The 26739-nt window shown below is 35.4% G+C and overlaps 1 long non-coding RNA gene across 1 annotated transcript; it reads right to left on the bottom strand.

Moving 5' to 3' along the window:
• Positions 1–22128: 22128 nt before the first annotated feature.
• On the bottom strand, positions 22129–24207 carry LOC130988351 (uncharacterized). The gene is made up of 2 exons (XR_009090063.1): positions 23711–24207; positions 22129–22638 (listed from the first exon to the last, which is right to left on the bottom strand). It is a non-coding gene; the product is annotated as an uncharacterized LOC130988351 (long non-coding RNA).
• Between the last annotated feature and the right edge of the window lie 2532 nt (positions 24208–26739).

Here is a 26739-nt window from a genome sequence, read left to right as displayed (position 1 = left end):
TTAAAATTAATTTTATTGAAAATTATTAAGAATATAAATATTATATATATTATATATATATATATATACACACACACACAATATAATATATTGCAACATATACATATAATATGTACGCTATTGAGAAATATAAAATTAATAACAAATATACATCTAATCACTAACATTCAATTAAATAATTTATCGTATATAGATTATAATTTTTTTCTTATCAGACATATAAATCAAATTTTTATCTAGAAAAAATAAATAATAAAATTTATTAATTTAAATTATATGTAATGTTAATATTATTATATATACATTTATTATTAGTTATATTTATTATGATTAGTGAATCTTTATATAGAATGTAATAGTTAATTAGTTAATAAATGATGAAGATTATATATGGAAAATTTTGAAATGGTGAGATTTTAGATATGCCACATAGGCTAAGCTTAATCCTATTATATAATAGATATATATAGATATAAGATATTGTGTGTAAGTAAACCAAATGCCATCAAATTAAATTATAATTAAATGTCAAAAAAATGCATAAAATATTACACATTTTGAAAATTTTCCTTATATACAACATTTGTGGTAGTATTATCATTCTTTCTATCATCCTTAGAAAGCAAAATTTTAATTCCTTGTTGACTTTGTACTCTTGATACTGCAATGTATAATTGATCATATGCGAAAACTCCATTAGGCAAGAATAAATCAACATGAGAAAATGATTGACCTTAACTCTTATTGATCATCATAGCATAAGAGACTATTAGAGGGAATTATCGTAGCTCAAACTTAAAAGGCAATCTCGGATCGACTGGAGTCAATGATATTCTTGGAATCAAATTTTTTTAATTACTTGCCTAATCTCATGTAATAATTTATATACTTTATTAAAATATGATGACCAAATCTTGTGAGATTAATAAATTATATATGAAGTTTGATTGATTCATTCATTCACGTAGAATCTGACTTTTAATCTTGGTTATTTATTCACCAATGTCAGGTCTCTATTCAGATATTGTGGCATAATTCCAAATACCATATTACAATAATGGAAAATTATATAAAATGTTTATGAAAAATGATATACTAATGTGAACAACTTAAAAAAAAAATAAGTACTAATAAATTATGATTACCATTACGTACTAATAATCAAATTTAGAGAGTAGTAATATGTTTTTAAATACATTTATTATTATAATTCAGATAACAAAAATAATTTTATTAATATAACCAATACTTCATACACACACACACATATATACATTATATACAAATTTTGATTTCCTTTATATATTTATATTAGGGAGAGAGTAGAATCTAATAGGTCTATGTATATATTCAAATGGCATGCATATATTTATTTACGGTTGCAATTCTATTTCGCTGTATTTGAGATACAAAATATAAAATGAAATAATGCCATTTAGATAAGTATTCTATTTTAACTTAATTAACAAAGTTTTTTTTTTAGGGGAAAAGCGAAGCAACTTTATTATAAATCACGATGAACAACTTAATTAACAAAGTTGAAACAAATATATAATGCTCCCTCCATCCCTGAAAATTGTGACCATATTACTATATGTCTCTAAAAATTGTGATCTTTCTTTATTTTGAAATAATCCCACAAACTTTTTCTCTCACTATTTACAAAAAAAGTGAGATCCAATCTCCACTCAAAGACAACTACTACATTTTTTCTTAAAATTCGTGTCACCTCTATTGAATCACAATTTTTAGAAACGGAGGGAGTATTATTCTAACGTACGAAATGTCACCCAAAATTTGTCATATAGACATTGTCTACTTGTTTTCCATCTTAAAGAGAGAAAGAGGAAAAAAAAACTTAACTATGAGTAGTAATATTTTCTAACTAATGCATACATTAATTAATAAATTTAAACATTAATTATAATTTTCATTTCAGTTATATTTAACCATGAATTAAACTTTTTTTAGGTAAGCATGAACTCAAGCTAGTAACATTAAAATATAAAAATCTAATAAATTTAAGATCTAAAGAAATACAATTATTAGCAAATAAAAACCAAATAAAATATAACTAAAATGAAGAATTATTATTAATCTTCATTCTTTAAAGTTTGCTATATATTATAATTAAAGAATGAAGATTGATTATGATCTCCATTACTTATCTTAGTTTTAATTATAATATTCACATAAAAATAAAATAAAGTTAGAAAATGATATCACCCAATTTTGATTTTTTTTAATTATCAAAATAAAGTTAATTAATGATATCATCCGAATATTTTTTTTTTTTTTGCTATGGTTTTTTGTAGATCTATCATTATCTACATAAAATATTGCATACAACCTTTGAACATTTTTTATTTATCTTTATATTTTGATAACAAAAATGCTATGCATTTGTACTACTAATTTTTCTTGCGTTGTTTATGCGATATTTTTGTAGATCCATCTATTCTATAAAAAAGTATTGTTTTTGACCAATATTTTTCTATAGATCTAGTAGATTTTAGTATGCTAATATATAATTTTGTATTATATTCTTTAGATCTAAGTCTTTACTTAATTGCTCTACTATTCCTCATGACCAATGGGATGATACTGAGTCAAAACATAAAAGAGTTGCGTCATGTTCAACACAGAATCAAAATCAATAAACATCCTAATTCCTCATACGTATGGCAAGAAATTTTAAAGATTCAAACATCAAAGGTAAGTAAGAACATTTATTTCGTTTACAATCAAGTAAATATGAGGATATTTTAAAATGAACAACTCTTACCTAAAATATTATTCCTACTTCTGTAAAATCTCATGTCAGAAACAGCGGTTGAGCATATTACATAATAAATTCTCCTTTTCTTCTGTTGATAATATGTATGAAATTCTTGGAACTGTAGTTTGTTATAAATTCGAATAAACTAACAAATTGTTCTTCAGCGCCTGCCTACTATATGAAACTTGATGAAAACTTTCTCTCTTCCTCTCTATAGTTTAAAACTTTGAATCGAAACCATCAGAAGAAATTTTGCTGAATGCTTGCATGATAACCCTTCAAATTAAATAAATATATAAGTACTACATTTGTATTAAAATCAGAATTAAAAAAAAAAGTTTGAATTATACCTTTTTATCATGGAAAATACTTTCACTATTCTGCATTTGCCTAGCTCTAAATCCTTGATCATTCAAAAAAGTGAATGCATAATCGAAGTAGTGAGGCACAAAAAAATTGATAGAAATATGTAGATATGTTCCACGCAGTGAATTGGATAGAAGATAGATGTAGTACTGATGCTACGTAGAGAAATTGGAGAGAGAAGATAGATGTAGAAATGATGCTAGAATTGAGAGAAGATAGATGTTGAAATGCAGTAGAGAAGATAGAGGTAGAAATGCATGAGAATTAGAGAGTGAAGATAGATGTAGAACAAATAGATGTAGAAATGCAGGAGAATTGGCTAGTGAAGATAGATGTAGAACTGGTGCTAGAATTGAGAGAATATAGATGTTGAAATGTAGTACAAAAAGATAGATGTAGAAATGCAGCAGAGAGAAGATAGATGTAGAAATGATGCTTTGCAGAGATATGAATGATGCTATGCAGAGAAACGATGCTACACAGCAATGATGTTGAGAGAAGATGTAGAAATGATGCGGTGAGAAGATATATGTAGAAATGATCGATGCTAGGCGAGAAATAATTCTGCTGCGAAATGATGCTGCACAGAGAATTGTTGAAGATGCTGCAGAGTGATGCCTCGCAGAGATTTAGAGAGAACCAAGGAAGCAAAATGTGTGAAATTTTTAATTTATAATTATGTTAAATGTAACTGCTACATATGGAAATTTATATTTATATGTTTTTAGTTTTATTGAAATGTGTGTGGGAATCTACTTCCACCGCCGATTGATCGATACATTTCTGGGGGGAGCGGATCCACGATGACAACGACGAGATTTGATGCGGAGAAATTCTCTGGGAAAAATGATTTTGCGCTGTGGAGACTTAAGATGAAAGCGATGCTGGTTCAGCAAGGACTCGCCGACGCTCTGAAACCACCGCCGAAGAAAGATGTAGAGGCGGATAGCAAATCCACCGAGGCGGCGCCGGCGCCCGCCTCGGCTGGAGACGGATCGAGGGAGAGAGAGCCGATGGTAGTGTGAGGATAGAGAGAGAGAGAGAATCGATAGTGTGAGGATAGAGAGAGAGAGAGAACTGATATTGTGAGAGAGAGAAGAGTGAATGTCGGTAGAGAGAGAGAGAGATAGAGAGGAGTGGGCCTTTCTCAATTGGGCCGGGTTTCAGCCGGGTTTGGGCCGATTTTGGACTCTCTTATTGGGCCTAGTTCATTTTATTTGTTGGGCCGGGGATTAATTCATTGGGCCATCTTTTTATTTCTATCTGGGCCGAATTTATTTAATGTTCTTGGGCTGGAATTTATTTAATTCTATTGGGCCTGTTTCAGATTTGTTTAGTTCAGCCCAGCTGTTAATTCGTCATTTGGGCCGATTAAAGTGTCTATTGGACTAAGATTAATTCTTTCCAGTCCACATTAATTATTACTTAGACTCCTATTATTTATTAATAATGGGTCTCGAATTTATATTACTTGGGCTCCTACGATTTAATTGATTAAGTCCAATGAAATTTATTTATTTAACCAATAAGAATAATTATTTTAGGCCTCTTTATTAATCCTAATTATTTTAATTAGTAATTAATATTAAAATTTACTAATTATTTTTAAGGGTGATGATGGGCTCACTTATTGGGCTTCATGATTTTATCTTGGGCCTCATTTGTTGGGCTTTAGAATTTAATTGATGTTGGGCCTAATATTATTAATGCATTGGGCTTTGAATTTATTCATTTGGGCTCAAATTAAATTCCTTTTGGGCCTTAATTATTTTTATTTTAATTGGGCCTTCATAATTATTCTATTAAGTTTAATTAGAGAAGATTTTAAGACTTACTAATTATTAATTAGTAAGTGAATTAGATTATTTTAAGATGAGTAGATTATTAAAGATTAATAATCCGACCTCATAAGACGAGCTTTAATTCCTTAAATAGGATTAACATCTCATAATTTAATTAAAAGGAATATGAGTCATGCATAATCATTTCACGCATCCTCATTTATTGAGATTTTTCGAGAATTAGAATCTTATTTTAATTTCTCGGATTAAAGGTCAAGCACCAGAGTTAGAGCTAAACCGTGAGTCTGCTATTCAGGTAGGCTTTCTACGTATAAACTAAAATTATGTATTAGAATTGTTAAGACTTCATGCTTATGAATTTAAATGATATTGTCAATGCCTAAATGCTTTATGTTTTATTATTAATTGCCTATCTGATGTTAATCGAATTCGGATTCTGGATGGGACCGCAAATCCCTTCGGAATTAGTGTACACCTTGTGATCGTGAGTCATCTAGCGGGTTGGCCGATCATAGTGTCCGTAGAGGGAGGCCTCCCTCTCGGCACGAGTTACTGATATGGTGATTAATGATATAAAATACCTGCGCGGGTTATTGATGAAAGAAATGATATTATGTTTGGTAAATACGAGTCTTTAAAGGAAAACCCTCGTATATTACTACTGTTGAAAGGCTTGACAATAAAATATTATGCATATATGTAAATTTCGGCAAGTGTCCACTAAGTACTTTTGTACTTAGCCCTGCATGTATTTTTAAATGTGCAGGTTGAGCTGTGATCGAGGATGTAGTGTGCAAGCGGAGCTTTTGTCGATCTAGGATGATTACCTCAGAGTGGAGTATATGTCTTCATACATATACTCAAATTGTTATTCCGCTGCGAACACTGATTATGTTAAGATATTATGTCATTTGTCAAACAATATGTATTATTTAATAATGTACTAAAACCATTGAGTACCCGTTTTGAGATATTATTATGTACGGTCTCTTCCTTCGTTGATATCTAGATATTTCGATTGATTTCCTTATACAAGTCGAGTCATCAAGAAGCTAAACATGCCCCTTTTCTAATCCCGCTCCTAATTTCCCTCCCCTAGTCGCGGTTTTCCCGAATTTGCTATCCTTAGCAAGTGCGGTCGTGACATTATATATGTGACGTATATGAATATTTTGTTATGTTCCTCACTGAGTATATTTTTTTCAATATGCTCATCCCTTATCTTTTCAGTTTTGCAGCTTCAGAGTCGAAGTGGCCATGGAAGTGGAGAATGACTAGGGATAAGGATTTTACATTGAACATTTTAGTTGAACTTATTAAGTTTTATTTTATTTTCATGTTACTACTTTAGTTTTGGCAAGTTGAATTTAAATTGGTTTAAACTTTTATAATTCAAGAAATTTTATTTTATTTATTAGTTTTTCAAAGATTTTATATTGAAAAGTTTATGAAAATTGGGGTGTTACATAGTGGTATCAGAGCAGGTCTACGTTCCTGTAGACTCGTGCCTTAAAAAAAAATGTTTTGCTTTCAAAAAAAGGTTTAAGTAAGCTTAAAAGGTTAGACTAGCCTAGTCATTCGAAACTCATGTGCTGCATCGACTCAAAGGTATGTGTTTTAATTGTTTAAGTATATGACAGATATGATGTTGTACATGACATAGTTTATGATGCTTTTATGTTCTAGTGCTATTATGTTTAGCTCCGTTAGAAATAGTTATATTGTGGAATTGTTAGATGGCACGGACACGTCAAACTCCCACTAGAGCTCAAGTTACCCTACAAGCACGAATTGAAAAAATTGCGCGAAGAATATGAAAGATTAAGTGAACGTTGTGAATTCTTGCGTGGACAATGCGAGAGATACGAAAGGATTAGGAGGCTGCAATCGGTGTACGATTGCTATACATGGAGTAGCGACTACGGGTTCGTGGAACACATGCGAAGGATGAAGTTACCTCACCATAGAACTAGATTATATGGCTCAAGAATCGTGACTAGAATTTCGAGGACGAAATTATCTTAAGTGGGGTAGGTTGTAACACCCCGATAATTTAGATTTATTTTATAAGTTTAATTAATAGTATTTTCTTGTATAGCTTATTTTTTTAAAATAATTACATGATACATATAGATATGCACCATTAATTTTATCTAGACTATTATTATTATTATTATTAGTATTATTTTTGTTTCCTATTAGAACTAGAACTCTTTAAAAACTAGTATAAATATGGGATCTATTTTCAAACCCTAAGAGAGACGGACACACTAATTAATTAGGGTTTTAGAGAGAGCAGAGAGGGCCAGAAACGTGTAGGCAGAAGATCTGAGGGTTTTAGAGAGAGCAGAGAGGGCCAGAAACGTGTAGGCAGAAGATCTGAGCTGGAGTCAGATTTTCGCAGGAAATCAAGTTCTGGCAGTTTCGGGAGAACGGCCATAACTTCCTCCACAGAACTCCGATTCAAGCGAAACAGGCGGCCACGGAAAGCTCTCTCGAAGACGAAGAAGTCGTATTTCTGGGCAAAATACGATTTGAGGACGTTTGAGGCTTCAAACGAAGGCTTGAAGCTGACTGGTCTGTTCAGCTGCGATTTTGACGAATTTAATCGGTGCAGTGCAATTAGGATCCTCATTCCGGATTTAATTGAATTTATAAGCTTCGACTTTAAGGTGAGGGATTTTACACTTATTCATATGGTTATATATGTTTTATTATCGCGTTGATTACTTGTTTACGTGCATCCTTGACTATGTTGTTATGTGCGATCATGGGACCTAAGCCATTGATCTATGTTATGTGCGATCATGGGACCTAAGCCATTGATCTATGTTATGTGCGATCATGGGACCTAAGCCATTGATCTATGTTATGTGTGATCATGGGACCTAAGCCATTGATCGATCATGGGACCTAAGCCATTGATTTATGTATGTGTTTGGTCATGGGACTTAAGCCATCGACTCAAACTATGATTATGTTTGTCAAGGGGCTCCGTCTCTTGGCGTATGTTTGCAAGTATGATATCGTGTTTTGATTATATATGTGACGTATATGAATATTTTGTTATGTTCCTCACTGAGTATATTTTTTTCAATATGCTCATCCCTTATCTTTTCAGTTTTGCAGCTTCAGAGTCGAAGTGGCCATGGAAGTGGAGAATGACTAGGGATAAGGATTTTACATTGAACATTTTAGTTGAACTTATTAAGTTTTATTTTATTTTCATGTTACTACTTTAGTTTTGGCAAGTTGAATTTAAATTGGTTTAAACTTTTATAATTCAAGAAATTTTATTTTATTTATTAGTTTTTCAAAGATTTTATATTGAAAAGTTTATGAAAATTGGGGTGTTACAGGTTAGTGGAAAACAATTTAATTTAAATTTGAATTATAAGTGGGCATAAATATTTCCATTTGATTTGAGTGTTCGAAATTATGGTATTGTTGCAGTTGAAAATGAAAATTAATATTTAAATTTTGCCGGGAAAAAGTTACTGTTAAAACTGGTGTTTTATATATTATATAGATATAGATACCGACGGATAGTATCCGTCGGTATTCCGTCGTGTAAATTAAAATTAAATAATAATCTAAAAAATAAAACAATACCGATGGAATGGTTCGTCGGTAATATCTTCCGCCGGCATTCCGTCGGTATATCCGTCGGAAAAAAAAGCACCGAAAAATACGCCGGATTCCGTCGGTGAATATGATCACTAAATTATTAGCAACAAATTACCGCAACTAACACGGTGCAGTTGTAGCACAAATAAGTAACCGAATATCGTATCCACAGGGATTGACACAACGAAACGACTTTATCTATTTCCTAAACAAACTATAATAGTAGACAGGCAAACAAAAGTATAAGGTTTAATTATCTTAAACCAAAACGCAAATAACAAATAAAACTACGTAGGGAAAAAATCAAAGATTAAAAGCAACTGATCCTAGGGCAGTAAATTCATCAATTAAATCTATGCAACAAATCTATTAATCCTATGTACCAGTTTAATCCAGTTATGATGAGAGATCACTTAATTAATCAATTACTCTCGCTAGAGCAGCAACGATCGTAGATTAGTAAATTCCCTATCTCCGTTAGGTCTCAAGAAAATCTACTAACTCCCAATAGCTCCTAAGAATAGCTCCCTATGATCCACCTATCTCCGCTAGGTCTCAAGGTTAAAATCATATCATACATTCCTGAATCCGCTAAACAGTTATCTCCGCTAGGTCTCAAACCGAATAGCTAAACATGCAAACTATTGATCAGATAATTCACAAGAAAACAAGCACCAGGAATTATGAATCATAAACTGGAAGGCACAAAGGTATTAACAAATAAATCACATAAATTCAATCAACTATTTACAAACCCTAAAATCAGCTAAAGGGAACTAGCCAGACATGCTTAAATAAAACATAAACATAATTAAAGAAAACGTAATTGTAAAAACTGAATTATATAAAAACCGAATGAGAAACTGAAGTAGCGACTTGAATCTTCAATCTTGATCCAAGCCTTGAAAACTAGAAAACAATAAAATTCTAAAGCTAAAAACTAAAGTATGAATGCTCGGGTTCTGGGGGTTGATCATCGAATAGGTCAAAAGAGGTCCTATTTATAAGCTTCAGATTTCCTTCGAAACACCATGGAAATTGCCATGCAAAGTAGAATTCTAAAGGTAATAGAATCGTGTAAAATAAGGCAACTCTCCAGCTGGATGCGCGCTTCTGGAAAAATACTCCTACTCTCACCAACTTCGCAGCTCTCGCCAGAGGAATGGATGATTTCCCTGACCTCGCCAGAGAAATGGTTTGCCAGCGGAATGATGATCTCTCTAGCATTCGCCAGAGGAACGGTGAATTCTCTGCTATCGCCAGAGGAACGACGATTTCTCTGGCTTCTCTAACTATTGAGCGCTGGACTTTACTTCTCTGATGCTGGCGCTTCTCGGCAGAGGAATAGGTGATTCATCTGCTCTGACTTTTGATTCCTCTGACTAGCGACTCCTCTGACTAGCGACTTCGCTGATCTGGGCTTTGATTTCTCTGGCATGTTGATTTCTCTGGCGAAGTGATTTCTCTGGCGATTCCGCGCTCGCTTCGATTCCTCTGCACTGGAGACTTGATTCCTCTGACTCCAGTGGAATGGTGATTTCTCTGCTCTGGAGATGTCGGTTCCTCTGGAAAACGCCAGATTCATCCAAATTCATCCAAAACTGCATTCTTCCATCTCGAGAGCCTAAATCTCCTGCAAAGCATAAAATACACCATAAACGCACCAAATTTCAGAAGATTATCTTTAAACACACACGTATAAACCCTCAAAAATAGAGTAAATTAAGCATAAATCAACTCCCCCACACTTAGCCTTTTGCTTGTCCTCAAGCAAAATCTATATGAATCCTAGGAAGAAATTGATTTCAACAATGTAAATTTCCATCCAATCATTCACAAAGTCAATTCAACCTCACAATCAACACACATTTCTCAATCATGCAAGTAACTCAAAGTTTAAGAAGCAACAAAAGAGTAATGCGAGTAATTCGATCAGACCCAATTCTCCGCTAGAAGTGAATTCCCTAATGTGATCGCCTTTATAATCAATATCACCATTTTTTTTCACACTTTGTGTGCTTGAGATTTCTCGACAGTTGAGCCATAATTCATGAAATAAAACCATTTGGATGTAATCCAAAGTCTTTTCACGTGGTTTCCCATGCTCATAGTTAGACTAGAGGAGCAGAGACTCAGAGCTATCACATTTCAGAACAGGCCAGATGTTTCAGAGCTGGCAATTTTTAGAGTTGGCAATTCGTCCAACATTTTCACAGATAAGATACGATCGTAGGTAATCACAATGACAACACTCCTTCTAGCATCTACCGGACAAATCACGTTTTACTAACTTACAAAAGTGTTGCAACAAAACTCATAATTCTTTGCATAATCAAGAAACATATATTAAAAGTAAAATAAGAATAAGCACCAATCATTCACAAACCCGAAATTCACATCGAAAACCTTATTCTCTTCCACAAATTCATAAAAATTAGCCAGATTCGAGACCAAAAACTAAGCATAGAAAAATAAATTTCGCCCAATTTATGAAAAATATAAGTTCCAAAACACCCCCCACACTTAAAGTATGCCATGTCCTCAGGGTATAAAAGAAATACAAAGAGTATAGAAAACATCCCTAATTATTGGCATTGGAACACTGAACCATCGTGAGAGGTGGCGAAAAGGGAGTTTGCGGTCTGTTGCAGAGGGGAGAGTGGCGGCGCTGGACAGGGCAGCGAAGTGAGTGGCTGCGCTGGAATATGAAGACCTCCAGAAATCTGGCAGAGAAATCGCCATTTCTTTGGCAAGCTCAACACCGCCCAAAAACCCAACAAAACACAAAAAAACAAAAAGGAAACAAAACTAAACTGAAAGAAAGAAAGACAAAACAAAAGCGGTTGGGTTACCTCCCAACAAGTGCTTAATTTAACGTCTAGAGCTCGACGATACCTCAAACTCATGGGTCATTGAATTTAACAACTTCAAGACCACGATCCACATTTGACTTGAAGTATGGTTTGAGACGATGACCATTGACAGTGAAGATAGTGCCATCAGCGGCAAACAACTCATACGTCCCATTCCAATTACTCTTATGCACCACATATGGTCCTGTCCATCTTGACTGCAGCTTGCCAGGAAACAAACGTAATTTTGAATTATATAAAAGTACTTCATCTCCTGGCTTGATTTCCTTGGTGCGGATGTTCAAATCATGGAATTTCTTGGCCCTCTCTTTGTAGATGCGGGAACTCTCATAGGCCTCATTCCTCCATTCATCTAACTCCGTCAATAGATCTCGCTTTGTGTGACCGGCCTCCTTGAACTCCAAATTGATCCTCCTTGTCGCCCAATATGCCTTGTGCTCAATTTCAACAGGTAAGTGACATGACTTGCCGAAGACAAGTTGGTAGGGAGACATACCAATCGGAGTTTTGTAAGCAGTGCGATATGCCCAAAGAGCGTCATCTAAGTGCTTTGCCCAATCTTTGTTGTTGGCGATACTCTTCTCCAGAATCTGATTGATCTCTCGATTTGCCAATTCCGCCTGCCCATTTGCTTGAGGATGATATGGAGTTGTCACCTTGTGCTTTACTCCATATTTTGCCAAAGTGCTTGCTAGTAACTTGTTGTTGAAGTGCGACCCCCCATCACTAAGCAACGCTCTCGGTGCTCCGAACCGAGTCAAAATATTCTTTTGTAAGAATTTAATGACTACTTTAGAATCATTGGTGGTAGTTGGGATCGCCTCCACCCATCTAGACACATACTCCACCGCAAGCAAGATATAGAAAAAACCGCATGAAGCAGGGAAATGACCCATGAAGTCAATCCCCCAAACATCAAACAGCTCCACCTCAACAATGATATTCTGCGGCATCTCATCTTTCTTGGCGATATTGCCCATGCGCTGGCATCGATCACAAGACTTCACGAAAGCATGGCAATTTGCGAAAATTGAAGGCCAATAGAATCCACTATGGTTTATTTTCATGGCAGTGCGGTTGGCAGCAAAGTGGCCTCCACTAGGTGAGCTATGGCACTCTTCAATGATCTTTGGCCATTCATGCTCTCTAACGCATCGCCGAATAAAGCCATCGGCGCACCTCCGGTACAAGTAAGGATCCTCCCAATAATAAAACTTGACATCATGGAGGAACTTCTTCCTTTGATAGTGCGACAACCCCTCGGGAAGAGCTCCAATCACCAAGTAATTGCTATACTTTGCATACCAAGGATCCTTAAATAGCATAGCCCAAATCTGCTCATCGGGAAAAGACTCATTGATGGCCATCTTTGGATCATCTCCCTCGACTGGATTCTCCAAACGAGACAAGTGGTCGGCGACCACATTCTCACACCCCTTTCGATCTCGAATCTCCATATCAAATTCTTGAAGCAACAAGATCCATCGAATCAAGCGAGGCTTGGAGTCCTTCTTTGTGAACAAGTAGCGGATGGCGGCATGATCAGTGTAGACAATTGAATGAGTTCCAATCAAATAAGAACAGAACTTATCAAAAGCATACACCACAACTAGCAGCTCATTCTCCGTGGTTGTGTAATTCCTCTGAGCAGAATCTTAAGTTTTACTAGTATAGTAAATTACCTTGAATAACTTATCTCTCTTTTGCCCCAACACGGCTCCCACGGCCCAATCGCTAGCATCGTACCTCAACTCAAACGGAGTACTCCAATCCGGCGTGATCAACACGGGCGTAGAGGTCAGTGCAGCTTTCAACTTCTCAAAGGAGACGAGGCACTCATCGGTGAAGACAAACTTCACATCATTCTCTAGTAAAGCACAGAGAGGCTTGGACAGCTTGGAGAAGTCTTTGATGAAGCGCCTATAAAATCCTGCATGCCCAAGAAAGCTCCGCACTGATTTCACAGAAGTAGGCGGCGACAACTTTTCAATGGCCACGATCTTAGCACGATCCACCTCCAAACCTTGGGCAGAGACCCTATGCCCCAAAACAATGCCCTCACGAACTATGAAGTGGCACTTTTCCCAATTGAGCACGAGTGCCGTCTCCTCACAACGCTGCAACACTTAAGCAAGATTGTCCAGACAATTATCAAAGGAAGATCCAAAGACAGAGAAATCGTCCATAAAAACCTCCATGATATTTTCAATCAACCCATGGAAAATCGCCATCATGCAGCGCTGGAAAGTGGCAGGGGCATTGCAAAGACCAAAAGATATCCTCCTAAAAGCAAAGATGCCATAGGGACAAGTAAACGCGGTCTTATGCTGATCCTCCGGGGCTATCATGATTTGATTATAGCCCGAGTACCCATCCAGAAAGCAGTAGTACTCGTATCCTGCCAATCGGTCTAGCATCTGATCAATAAACGGCAAAGAGAAGTGATCCTTACATGTGGCTGCATTCAAAGCTCGGTAATCAATGCACACGCGTCATCCTGTGACCAGCCTCGTAGCTATGAGCTCATCTCTCTCATCTTTAACCACAGTCATGCCTCCCTTCTTAGAGATAACTTGCGTCAGGCTTACCCACTCACTATCAGAAATGGCATAAATAATGCCGGCATCCAACCACTTCAGCACCTCCTTTCTTACCACTTCCTGCATAGCCGGATTCAAACGTCTCTGCGGCTGCACCTTAGGCTTGTATTCCTGCTCCAATAGAATACGATGCATGCAAATAGAAGGACTAATTCCTTTGATGTCAGAAATAGACCATCCTATAGCAGACTTGTATTTCCTCAAGACTCGCATCAACTTCTCCAACTCCAACGGAGATAAATAGGCAGATACAATAACAGGAAAAGTTTCATTGTCACCCAAAAATTGGTACTTCAAATGCTCAGGAAGCGGTTTCAGCTCAATTTTGGGTGCGGCTGCTGGCCCGACTGATCCCTCTGGCCAGGCTGATTCCTCTGGCCCGGCTGATCCCTCTAGCTAGGCTGATTCCTCTGGCCTGGCTGATTCCTCTGGCGCAGCTGATCCCTCTGACCTGGCTGATCCCTCTGGCCTGGCTGATTCCTCTAGCCTGGCTGATCCCTCTGGCCTGGCTGATTCCTCTGGCCTAGCTGATTCCTCTGACGCAGGGAATTCTTTTTCCACCGACTTCCTTCCCCCATCAACAGGTTTGTGAATATCCATGTAAGGCACAGGATCGATGGGATGTTTCTCTACAGCCTCCAGCTCAGCAATGTACTCCAAAATCTCATCACATGCATCATCAAGCTCAGAGTATGGATATAAGGACCGTGTGATGCACTCCTCCAAGGGATCGTCTACAGCTGCAGGGGAATTTATCACCGATTCAATCATGTTGCACTCATCCGGCTGCGGCTCGACTGGTTTTCTCATAGCGTCATAGATAGATAGAGTCAATTTTTCATCATTGACTCTAAATGTGAGATCTCCATCCTGTACATCAATTAGGGCACGGCCGGTAGCTAGGAATGGACGCCCCAAAATCAATGGAGTATTCTTGTCCTCCGGCATGTCCAAGACTACAAAATCCGCAGGAAAAATAAACTGCTCTACCTGCACTAGCACATCCTCCACAACTCCCTTGGGATATGTGATGGAGCGATCTGCCATCTGTAATGCAATAGAGGTATGCTTGATATCTCCAATCTCCAACCGGTTGAAAATAGAGAGAGACATCAAATTGATGCTTGCCCCTAAGTCACAAAGAACGCGGGAGAAGTTCTGCCCTCCAATCACACAAGCGATAGTAAAGCTGCCAGGATTCTTTTACTTCAATGGCAGCTTTCGTTGTAGCACTGCACTGCATTCCTCGGAAAGATTAATCGTCTCATATTTTCCCAACTTTCTCTTGTTGGAGACTGCATCCTTGAGGAACTTGGCGTAGCCTGGCATATCTCTCAAAGCATCAAGTAAAGGAATGTTGATGTGAAGCTTTGAAAACATCTCCATGAACTTGGCTAATTTCTGATCCATCTTCGGCTTTGCCAGGCTATTCGGGAAGGGTGCTACAGGCTTGTACTCTGGCCTGGGAAACGTAGGAGTTGGAATCGGCTCCTTAGCAGCAGAGGAGCGCGAATCCTTCTTAGGGGGAGGCGTCTGTTTCACTGCAAGCTCCTCCAAATCATCATCTTCGTCCTTCACTATTTTGCCTTTTCCCTTGTCATTCCGCTGCTCTGGCTGATCTCGCTGCTCTGGCTGATTTTGGTATTGAGTCCCGCTCCTTAGATGAATCGCGTTACACTGATTTTTAGGATTGATCTCAGTGTTGCTAGGAAACTTTCCTGGTGTGTGTTGCGCAGCTGCTTGGTTGGCAATCTGACCAACTTGATTTTCTAACATCTGCACATGCTTGGAAAGTGCTGAGAAATTATTTTCTATGTTAGAAATTTTATTTCCCACATTTGTCTCCATTCCAGTCATCTTCATGAGCATCTGCTTCATCATGTCCTCCATTGAATCTTTCTTTGGCTCATTGATGACTCCCCCACTAGAAACAGAAAATCCCGGTGGAGGTTGCACAGCATTATTTGGGTTGCCATAAGAAAGATTCGGATGCGGGCGTCCTCCTGGCTGGAACTGCTGCTGGCCCTGCTGAAATTGCTAACCTCTGTTATACATTCCTGGCTGACCTCGTTGGAAATTCCCATAATTTCTGCCATTCACATAATTGGCATCCTCCATGCCTGACGGGTCTACCACAGCTTGCTCATGACGTCCAACATTCAACTCTCCAATTTTTGTAGTCAGCTCTGCCAGCTGTGTAGCCATCGCTGCCTGTTGAGTAACCATTGCTGCCATAGATACAGAACTTGACGCAGCTGCTACCTTCTTCAATTGTACTCGCTCAGATGGCCATTGGTAGCTCGTAGAAGCCATACTCTCAATAATGCTCCATGCGTCAGAGCTGCTTTTCTGGAGTAGGGATCCACCTGCAGCTGTATCCATATGCATCCTTGTACGCTCTCCGCAGGCATTATAGAACATTATCACAAGCGTGCCTTCATCAAAACCATGGCTTGGGCACTTCCTGAGCTTCTCCTGATACCGCTCCCAAGTCTCCGCTAGCTTTTCTCCATCGTATTGTTGGAACTGCACGATGTCCATCTTCAACTTCAACGTAAGGCCAGGTGGATGAAACTTGCGAACGAAAGCATGAGCTAAATCCTCCCACACGACATTCTCTCCCAGCTGCAGCGTATGATACCACGACTTCACCTTATCCCGCAGTGAGAAGGGAAAAAGACGAAGACGGATAATGTCAGCGGGGACACCATTCATCTTCACCGTGCTACACAGCTCCAGGAAATGCGCCAGGTGCGCATTGGGATCTTCGATCGCTTGTCCACCATATTGGCTATGTTGGACCATCGTGATCAATCCCGTCTTCAGCTCAAAATTGTTAACGTTCACTCGTGGAGGTTCCTGGTAAAAATATTGCGGTATGAATGCCTCATTAATCGGAGGCTTCTGAGCCTCTATAGCCGCCTTTTCATCAAGTAACTTCTTCACTTGCTCTTGCAGAGCTCGCATTTGAATTTGCACTTGTTCAGGAGTGGCCATTATGTCTGTCTCAACTTGATTCGTCTGCTTCTTAAGATTGCGCAAAATCTTGTTAATTTCAGGGTCAAACTCAAAAAGAGGATTACCGTGAGATCTAGTGTTCATACGCAACCTATAGAAACACACCTTAAAAAAAATTACAGAAAAATAAAAACAAATAAAAACCTGAAGTACTATAAAGTCCTATCGAAAATATTAAAGCAATTTCTTATCAATCCCCGGCAACGGCGCCAAAAAGTTGATCACTAAATTATTAGCAACAAATTACCACAACTAACACGGTGCGGTTGTAGCACAAATAAGTAACCGAATATCGTATCCACAGGGATTGACACAACGAAACGACTTTATCTATCTCCTAAACAAACTATAATAGTAGACAGGCAAACAAAAGTATAAGGTTTAATTATCTTAAACTAAAACGCAAATAACAAATAAAACTACGTAGGGAAAAATCAAAGATTAAAAGCAACTGATCCTAGGGCAGTAAATTCATCAATTAAATCTATGCAACAAATCTATTAATCCTATGTACCAGTTTAATCCAGTTATGATGAGAGATCACTTAATTAATCAATTACTCTCGCTAGAGCAGCAACGATCGTAGATTAGTAAATTCCCTATCTCCGTTAGGTCTCAAGAAAATCTACTAACTCCCAATAGCTCCTAAGAATAGCTCCCTATGATCCACCTATCTCCGCTAGGTCTCAAGGTTAAAATCATATCATACATTCCTGAATCCGCTAAACAGTTATCTCCGCTAGGTCTCAAACCGAATAGCTAAACATGCAAACTATTGATCAGATAATTCACAAGAAAACAAGCACCAGGAATTATGAATCATAAACTGGAAGGCATAAAGGTATTAACAAATAAATCACATAAATTCAATCAACTATTTACAAACCCTAAAATCAGCTAAAGGGAACTAGCCAGACATGCTTAAATAAAACATAAACATAATTAAAGAAAACGTAATTGTAAAAACTGAATTATATAAAAACCGAATGAGAAACTGAAGTAGCGACTTGAATCTTCAATCTTGATCCAAGCCTTGAAAACTAGAAAACAATAAAATTCTAAAGCTAAAAACTAAAGTATGAATGCTCGGGTTCTGGGGGTTGATCATCGAATAGGTCAAAAGAGGTCCTATTTATAAGCTTCAGATTTCCTTCGAAACACCATGGAAATTGCCATGCAAAGTAGAATTCTAAAGGTAATAGAATCGTGTAAAATAAGGCAACTCTCCAGCTGGATGCGCGCTTCTGGAAAAATACTCCTACTCTCGCCAACTTCGCAGCTCTCGCCAGAGGAATGGATGATTTCCCTGACCTCGCCAAAGAAATGGTTTGCCAGCGGAATGATGATCTCTCTGGCATTCGCCAGAGGAACGGTGAATTCTCTGCTATCGCCAGAGGAACGGCGATTTCTCTGGCTTCTCTGACTATTGAGCGCTGGACTTTACTTCTCTGATGCTGGCGCTTCTCGGCAGAGGAATAGGTGATTCATCTGCTCTGACTTTTGATTCCTCTGACTAGCGACTCCTCTGACTAGCGACTTCGCTGATCTGGGCTTTGATTTCTCTGGCATGTTGATTTCTCTGGCGAAGTGATTTCTCTGGCGATTCCGCGCTCGCTTCGATTCCTCTGCACTGGAGACTTGATTCCTCTGACTCCAGTGGAATGGTGATTTCTCTGCCCTGGAGATGTCGGTTCCTCTGGAAAACGCCAGATTCATCCAAATTCATCCAAAACTGCATTCTTCCATCTCGAGAGCCTAAATCTCCTGCAAAGCATAAAATACACCATAAACGCACCAAATTCCAGAAGATTATCTTTAAACACGCACGTATAAACCCTCAAAAATAGAGTAAATTAAGCATAAATCAGAATACCGATGGAATAACAGCCCGTCTGCTTATTCGTCGGTGTTCGGCAGTTTTTTTTGTAGTGGAGCCAATGTTGAGAAAGCGCAGAGAGATAGAGAGAGGATCGGTGACCGCGTGGATGCGGGGAGAGACGAAAGGCGTCTAAGCAAAGATGAAAAAGAAAAGGAGGAACAATGAAGAGGCTGAAGGAAGACAAATTGCTTTTATTTTTTAGGTAGAAAAACATAACAATTTTTATTTTATTTTGTTTGTTAACATCTTGAAGGAACGCATGCACTTTGACGGCAATTCCAATTACTTTGACTTTTAGTATGGTTTGAGTTGTTTTTTTAGTTCTATATATAATATAGTTTGGGCTCAATTCGGTTAGTTTGAATATTCTATATATAAACTTGATTAAGTTTTTTTTTTTATCACTTATGGATCAACGATTAATATATTACGTAATTTTTTTTGCCTAAAAAGTACTATTACTTAAATTTTTCTATGAAAAATAAATTATTTTATAAGATCCAATACATATTATATCTAAACTACCATTTGCACGCCATGCTATGCATGGGAATTTTTTTTTATATAGTTTTAGAAAATTGACACTAATTCAATTATCATATTTATAAGTGTACTGAAAAATTAAATTCAACTAAATATATTTGGGCTGAATATTAAAAAAATCAAAAAATAATTAAGAATTCATAATAATAAAAATTGACATTATGAAAAGGCAAAAAAAAATAAGTTAAAAAAATAAAAACAAAATTAAAAAATAGAATTATTCAAAATAAAAAAAGGATGAGAGGAGGAGATAGATTTTTTTAAAAATATTTAAAATATAATTTTTACATTTTAAATCAAATATTTACATAAAATATATCAAATAAAAGCTTTTATCGTGATCATTAATTTGATATGGAAATTAAATATTTTTATAATTAGTAGAATTTTATAATTTTGGAAATAAATAAAACAAAAAATAAGAAGATAAAAAAAGAAAAATATAGTTTACAAACAAATCTTCAATTTCATTATAACTTCAAAATTCTCACCCAATCTTGAAATTAATTTCAAATTAAAAGTTGCCTTTTTAATATATTATAGATTATAGATATTTAATAGAACTACAACTTAATTTATATTAAAATAGTCAAATATATTTATATATAAATAAGCCTTTTAGCTCGATTGGAAGAGGGAAAAAGAGAGAGCAATAAAGAAGCCCAACACATATATAGATTTATAGATTTTCATAATTGATTTAGTAGCATAGCATACCAATTACCAATCGTTTCCTTTATGCATTTAATAATCGCGTTTGGAAGAATCCATAGTAGATGATGATGATGATGATGATGATGATGATCTACATAATTTGAAGGGTCTGTTCCATGCTTATAAATAAACATCAAATACAACTTCAGTTCAATTTTGCAAAATTCAACCAACTTACGAACAATAAAATCTCTTCTCAGGACTAAGGAAATCAACAAACATCACGTATCCTGCAACCACCAAAAAAATCAAAAGTAATTAAACACGTACTTTGGTTAGTATATATTTATAATTTATTTGATTTATCGATACATGTTTTGACTTCTGTTTACTACAAAGCAGGTTTCTCATCAAGAACAAAGGGCATATATATAAAACCCTGGCGAACAAAGGGTATATAGAAAATTTCGAAGAACAAAGGGCATTTATAGAAACATAAGTCAATATTTGCACACATATATATATATATATATATATATATATATATATATATAAAACCGAAGTGCGTATAAGTAAATTCAATTAGAAAGGGTATAATTGAAATTTGAAAAAAAAAATACATAATCCATGCTAATGAAAACTATCTAAAATTTTTAGTTAAAAATTTACTATTGTTGTGAATTTAGTTAACATTTTTAATTCCTTCCTCTTTTTCCTTTGTTTTAAAAAAAGCTAACTCAATAGTCTTATTCAACTAATTGAAAATTACGTTATTTTTAAAATTATGAATAAATATGTACTCATGTAAATACTAATTATGAACAAATATGTACTCATACTTCTTGCTTCCTTAAATAGATTAAACATTTTAGTGAAATTTGACAGGGAGATTCGTACTACCATAAACCTGTATAAAGGTTAAACATTTTAGTAAAATTTTTGGTCAAACTTATATGTTTGAATAGGAGATTTCAAGTTATTTTGTTATTGTTTTTTATAGAAGCAAATTTCATTGATATTTTTGTGGGTTGTATTATGATATTATTATATGATATGTGTATGAAATATATATGGAATTCACACTATAACTGTTGGAACCTTGTGGAATATCATAATCCTTAATCTGCAAATTAACTCAAACTAGTATGACCTCCCGTGCGATGCACGGATCAGAATCGGATATATTTTTATTTTTTAAAATAAATTCTGTGAAAATATTATCATTTATGACTTCGATCAATTGATAATAAAGATAGTAGTAATTTATATTCATTCAAATATTATTTTATTTGATGTATTGCATAATAATAATATTATCAACTTAATAATTATATTATTAAATTTAATAAGTATCATATACTAATAATTATAGTGACAGCTTGAAATAGAAGCAGTTGGAGTTATATGATTTCTAAACAACCAAATCAAGCTAAGATTTGGATCTGAGATAGGGCAAGCGTTCAAAGCTCGTCGCCCTTTGTTTACTTTTATCACACAAAGCTTGAATCCTTTGTCATTAGCCATTAAAGTAGGCTTATCAAAATGAGGGGAATAAGAGCTACAAAAGTTGAACTGAACTGCTTCATAAACTTGAGTAAAAAAGAAAATAATAAAAACCAATGCTCAAGGATGATCTCTAACTCTAACTGGGAATTCAAACATGTTTCGAGTAGTTTATTAGCATTATCATAACTTATTTATTTTAATCACAATTAATCTACAAACTGGTGAAATATAGTCCAACTATGGTAATATAGATAAAATCACAAGATCAATAATAATGAAATTGATTCAAGAAAGATAGATTTAATGATGCCATCACTTTAGCATAAAGATGCAGTAAATTTTGACTTAATCAATATCCTCATAGATTTGCAGCAAGAACAAATCTAATGAAAACTTCTCAAATGCCAACACAGCTTTATTCATCAACGGTATTAATAACAAATAGAAAAAAATAAAATTAGCTGCAGACAATCACATATCATTCACAAAAGATGATCAAGATCCATATCTTGTCAAGAAAAAAATTGTCCCAATATAGAACAAAAACTATCGAAGTGTCGAATTGACTACAATGAGAATGAGCAAATGTAAAGCATTTTTCGACACGCAGTATGCATTAATTTGTGGTATTAAGATTCAAAACTTTAGTAACTTCGTGTTATTAACCTTGTCTCTTTGGGGCTGCTACATCATCTGCATCGACTTAGCAAGAACAGAGCTTTAAGGTTACCCGGTAACATATTCAAGAACTTCTCCCTATGGTTTATCCAGCTATCCCTACCGTCGTAGTCCATGTGCCTGACCAACGGTTCAGTGATGGAAGGCACCATTTGGTGAAACCATTACAGGATTGTCACGCCCAGATAGGAAAGGCTTCCTGTCTCGCTCTGCCAGAAAAGACATGAGCTGGAGACCAAGCCCTTTAAGGGGAGGTTCATAACAACCCCAATTCCTTAGGTTGTCTTTGTCCTCGTCCATATAATCTACATATCTAAGGAAGTAACAACATTAGTTAAATTAAGTCCCCAAACATTTCATTTTATCACCATAAATGCATTTTCTAATGTAGGAACCAAAAACATCAACAGATTCGCGCAGCAATGGTAATAAGCAATGTCATCAATATACAAACAGAAAACTTTTACAAAGAATAAACGTGTGAACATGTTAAATAGCCAAAAAAATATAATACCATTTAAATGCAGCAATGATCTAATCAAAATCCAATCAACACAAAATATAAATTCTGAGCATTTCAACTATTTTATACCTAAATCTCAACAAAAGAATGTCCATGTTTCATGGGCGATCGAACATGTTATTAGCATATATGCCTAAATATGAAAGCAACTATACACGCGCGCGCACATACACACACACACACACACACACATATATATATATATATATATATATATATATACACACTTATACATGAATGAATACGTGCAAGCATGTAAATATGCAGATAGCTTACCTCCAAATGAGACTATGAAGTATTAAGCTTCAAAATGTATAACAGAGCAAATAAATCCTCAATGTCGACATATGTATCCATTATAATCCAGTGAAGCAACCCCTCCACACAATCTTTGGTACTATTAATCAATCTAACCATCACAAGAATACATAAATACACACACATCTCTGTACTCCATCTTCTCCAAATGAAACTCTGAAGTATTAAGCTTCAAAATGTATCGTCCCTGACATTTATATCCAAGATAATCCAAATTTTGTGAAAGCCTCTTTGGGGCTATCTTCTGTCCATTTGCCAATCACCATATCCCAATCTTAAATAAGGCAAAATAGATTGAAAAATTTATTTCTCTTTCAAAATATATTTAAATTACTTCTTAAACTAATGCTTAATCACCCATTCACGCGAAAATAATATTATTAAACAAATATATACATATTTGGCAAACACATAATTAACATAAACCACATGCCAATGAGGGATGCACAAAACCACAAACTTCTCTGCAAATTGTGCTTTCAAATCAATTGAACCTCTCTGCAAATTATTGGAATAAAGATTGAAACTACATAATTTTTGTCACCTTGAATGGAAGCGGAAGTCGATGGAGAGCGGAAGACAAAAGTGGCAGCGACAGCAATGCGATGGCGGCGGCACATAGAAGCGGTGGAAGGAAGAATGATTTTTGGGGATTTTGGTATCTTGATCATCACCAGATGCGTCGTCTATGTTGCCATTCTCAGATTTGATCTCGTGCTTTTCATCTTGTTTCTTCTCTCATTAGTCATTACGCTTTCCACCATTCGTGACATTTTAACCTTGCCCCTTCATGATGTGCTTCAATCATAAAAAAAATTGTATCTTTGCGTAGATGACTGGAGAGCAGGTTGAAGATTTGGAAAAGTTTCTCTGATTTCTGAGAAATTATAGTTGCTATAAGAGATGGTGAGAAAATCGTGTGATTGAGGGAGCGAGAAAATTGTTACTGTTAAAGTAAATCATGCGAGAGAGGGGGAGAGAAAAGTGTATGCGAGTTAAAACTACTGTTTTTTTTTTTTAAGTTTAGTTAAAACTACTGTTAACAGTACTGTTTTTTTTTTAAGTTTAGTTAAAACTACTGTTAACAGCGTTAAATAATAATCAAGATTCTGTTAGAAATTTGACGCTAAATATTTCTCCGTTAAACTGCTTCTTTATATATTATATAGATTAGATTCAAAATGCCATAAAACAAAGTAATCACCAAGTCTAAAAAGAGCACAACAGAGACACCAAAAAAAACTATTCTGTAACTTAACAATTTGTGTAGATATTCATAGATCTAACATAATAATACCATAAAAACAAAAATATAGTAACTCTAAACGAAAAAACTAATATGGAAAAAAAATATAGATTTTATTCAGTATTAAAAAACAAAGCATCTTCCAAAAAAAACTTTTCAAACGATATTCCTAGATCTACAAAACTGATAATATAAAACAAAAAAAGAAAAATCTAAAAATTTAAAAAGGAAAACTAATAAACGAAAAAAAAAATAGATCTTAATCAGTATAAAAACGCTGGAATTGGAATTAAAGATGCAGTCGAGGGAGAAGGCCGGGATCTGGAGCGCTGGAACTGGAATTAAAGATGCAAATATGAAGTAGAGGGAGAAGGCCGAGATCTGGAGCGTCTTGGGCTTGGGCGACGCCGTCGTTTGAAACACGAAGGGCGGTGGGGGGCGGTCATAAGGAGTCGCCGACATGAATTTAAGAGATAAGAGGGGAGATGGGGCGAAAGATAGGGTTTTATTTTTGGGAGTGGCCAAAGAAAGCGATGCTCGATAATATGGCAGACGACGAGAGAGAAGGTGAATATGGAGAAAGATGGAATTGAAGGGGAGAAAGATGCAACGAGGGAGAAGAGGAAAAGGGTAGATCTGGAGATAGCGGCGCCGCTCAATTGTGTTAAACCCTAAAATGAGATAAGTGTTTATATTATTATTATTATGTAGTTGGGCTGCTGTACAAAATAATTACTAATAGTTGAGCTGTATCTATGGGTTTATTGTGGGCTAGCCATGTTACACCACCAACAACCAGATGTCGCCACCTCCATTCATCATACCCAATTTTTATTTATTTATTTTTTATTTTTGCTTCATCTCTGCTTTGAATTTTCTAATGTGAATATATGGATATGGATCCAATACTTTTGCAATACATATTGGATCGCATATACACTCAATACTTATCAGATATCTGTGTATTGCAATACTTACCAATGACTGTATTGTTTATTACGAAAATGAATGTAAAAAGCTTAGTTCTAAATTCTTAGGTGATTTTTTTTTTTTGGTCAGAAAAGGGAAAGTTCCATTAAAACCAAAGAGAATGGTACCAGAGGTACCTATGAGAAAATACATGATTTAGTATATAATACTTTTTTATTTTTCTTATATACTCTAAATATAATAATGCATTTATTAAATTTATAACTATCATATTACAATTCAATTAATATCTATCATATCATATAAAGAATAATAAAAATATTTTCAATCATAAAAATCTCATAAACTATACACTGCCTAATATTAATTAAATGACGATTTTATATAAAAAGAAAAGAAAAGAACCTAAAAAAACCCTTGAAAGTATCGAATACACTGCCTAATATATATATATATATATATATATATATATATATATATATATATAGGGAGAGGTTCAAATAAGAACCACTAATAAAATAAGAACAGAGAACCATTTTAAGCCATTCGATCATCAAGATCTACGGTGGATGCATCATCTTGGTGGATGGATGCAGGTGCTGAGTTCGAATCCTGAAGGGAGCAAAAAAATTATTTTTTTCGGATGCATTAAATTTAATAACGGATGCATTAATTTGTATAACAGATGCAGTAATTTTATTGGTTCTTATGTTCTCACGATAATTGTGGTTCTCACTATAACCGCACCCTATATATATATATATATATATATATGAAGTATCGAATACGTGGCAGATTAATTGGTTTGACCAATGATCTTATATTAATGGGCTTTAGGGTTAAATAGGCCCAAGGGTTTAGGTTTAATCTTAAACTTATAAATAAGACCTTTGGTTATGAGTTAAGGGAGGCTTTTTTCACATTTTTTTCACCATGTAAAATGTAAGCTATCAAAATATAATGAAAAAATACTGATAACCTCCCGTGGACGTAGATCTTCATGATCGAACCACGTAAATTCTGCATCTTTCATTGTTTTACGTGTCTTTTATCATTTTATCTTAACTATGCTATTGAGATTAAAACCCAACTCAACATCTTGATTTTGCAATTAATTATAATGTTTGACGAAGTTGTAATAAAAACCAATGATATCACATTTCAATGTACATAAAAACAAGGATAGAAAGTGGCAAACTTGATGAACCATCAAGCATTTGCAATATGTCACAGCCCGCCCTAACTAAGGATAGTTAAGCCGAGTGATCTACGACTAGGGATGGGGTTAAAGAAGAAGGGGAAGAAAAGGGGCGTCATTTATAGCCGTAAAACTTACTCATCTTAATAAAACTCGTCATTTTTATTCATGAATACTCAATTGAAAATAGTCTATGAAA

The sequence above is a fragment of the Salvia miltiorrhiza genome, chromosome 6 (genome assembly GCF_028751815.1).
Source record: "Salvia miltiorrhiza cultivar Shanhuang (shh) chromosome 6, IMPLAD_Smil_shh, whole genome shotgun sequence".
NCBI classification, from domain to species: Eukaryota; Viridiplantae; Streptophyta; class Magnoliopsida; order Lamiales; family Lamiaceae; genus Salvia; species Salvia miltiorrhiza.
Note: the sequence above shows the minus strand (reverse complement) of the source record. Positions and strands in the feature narration are given on the sequence as shown.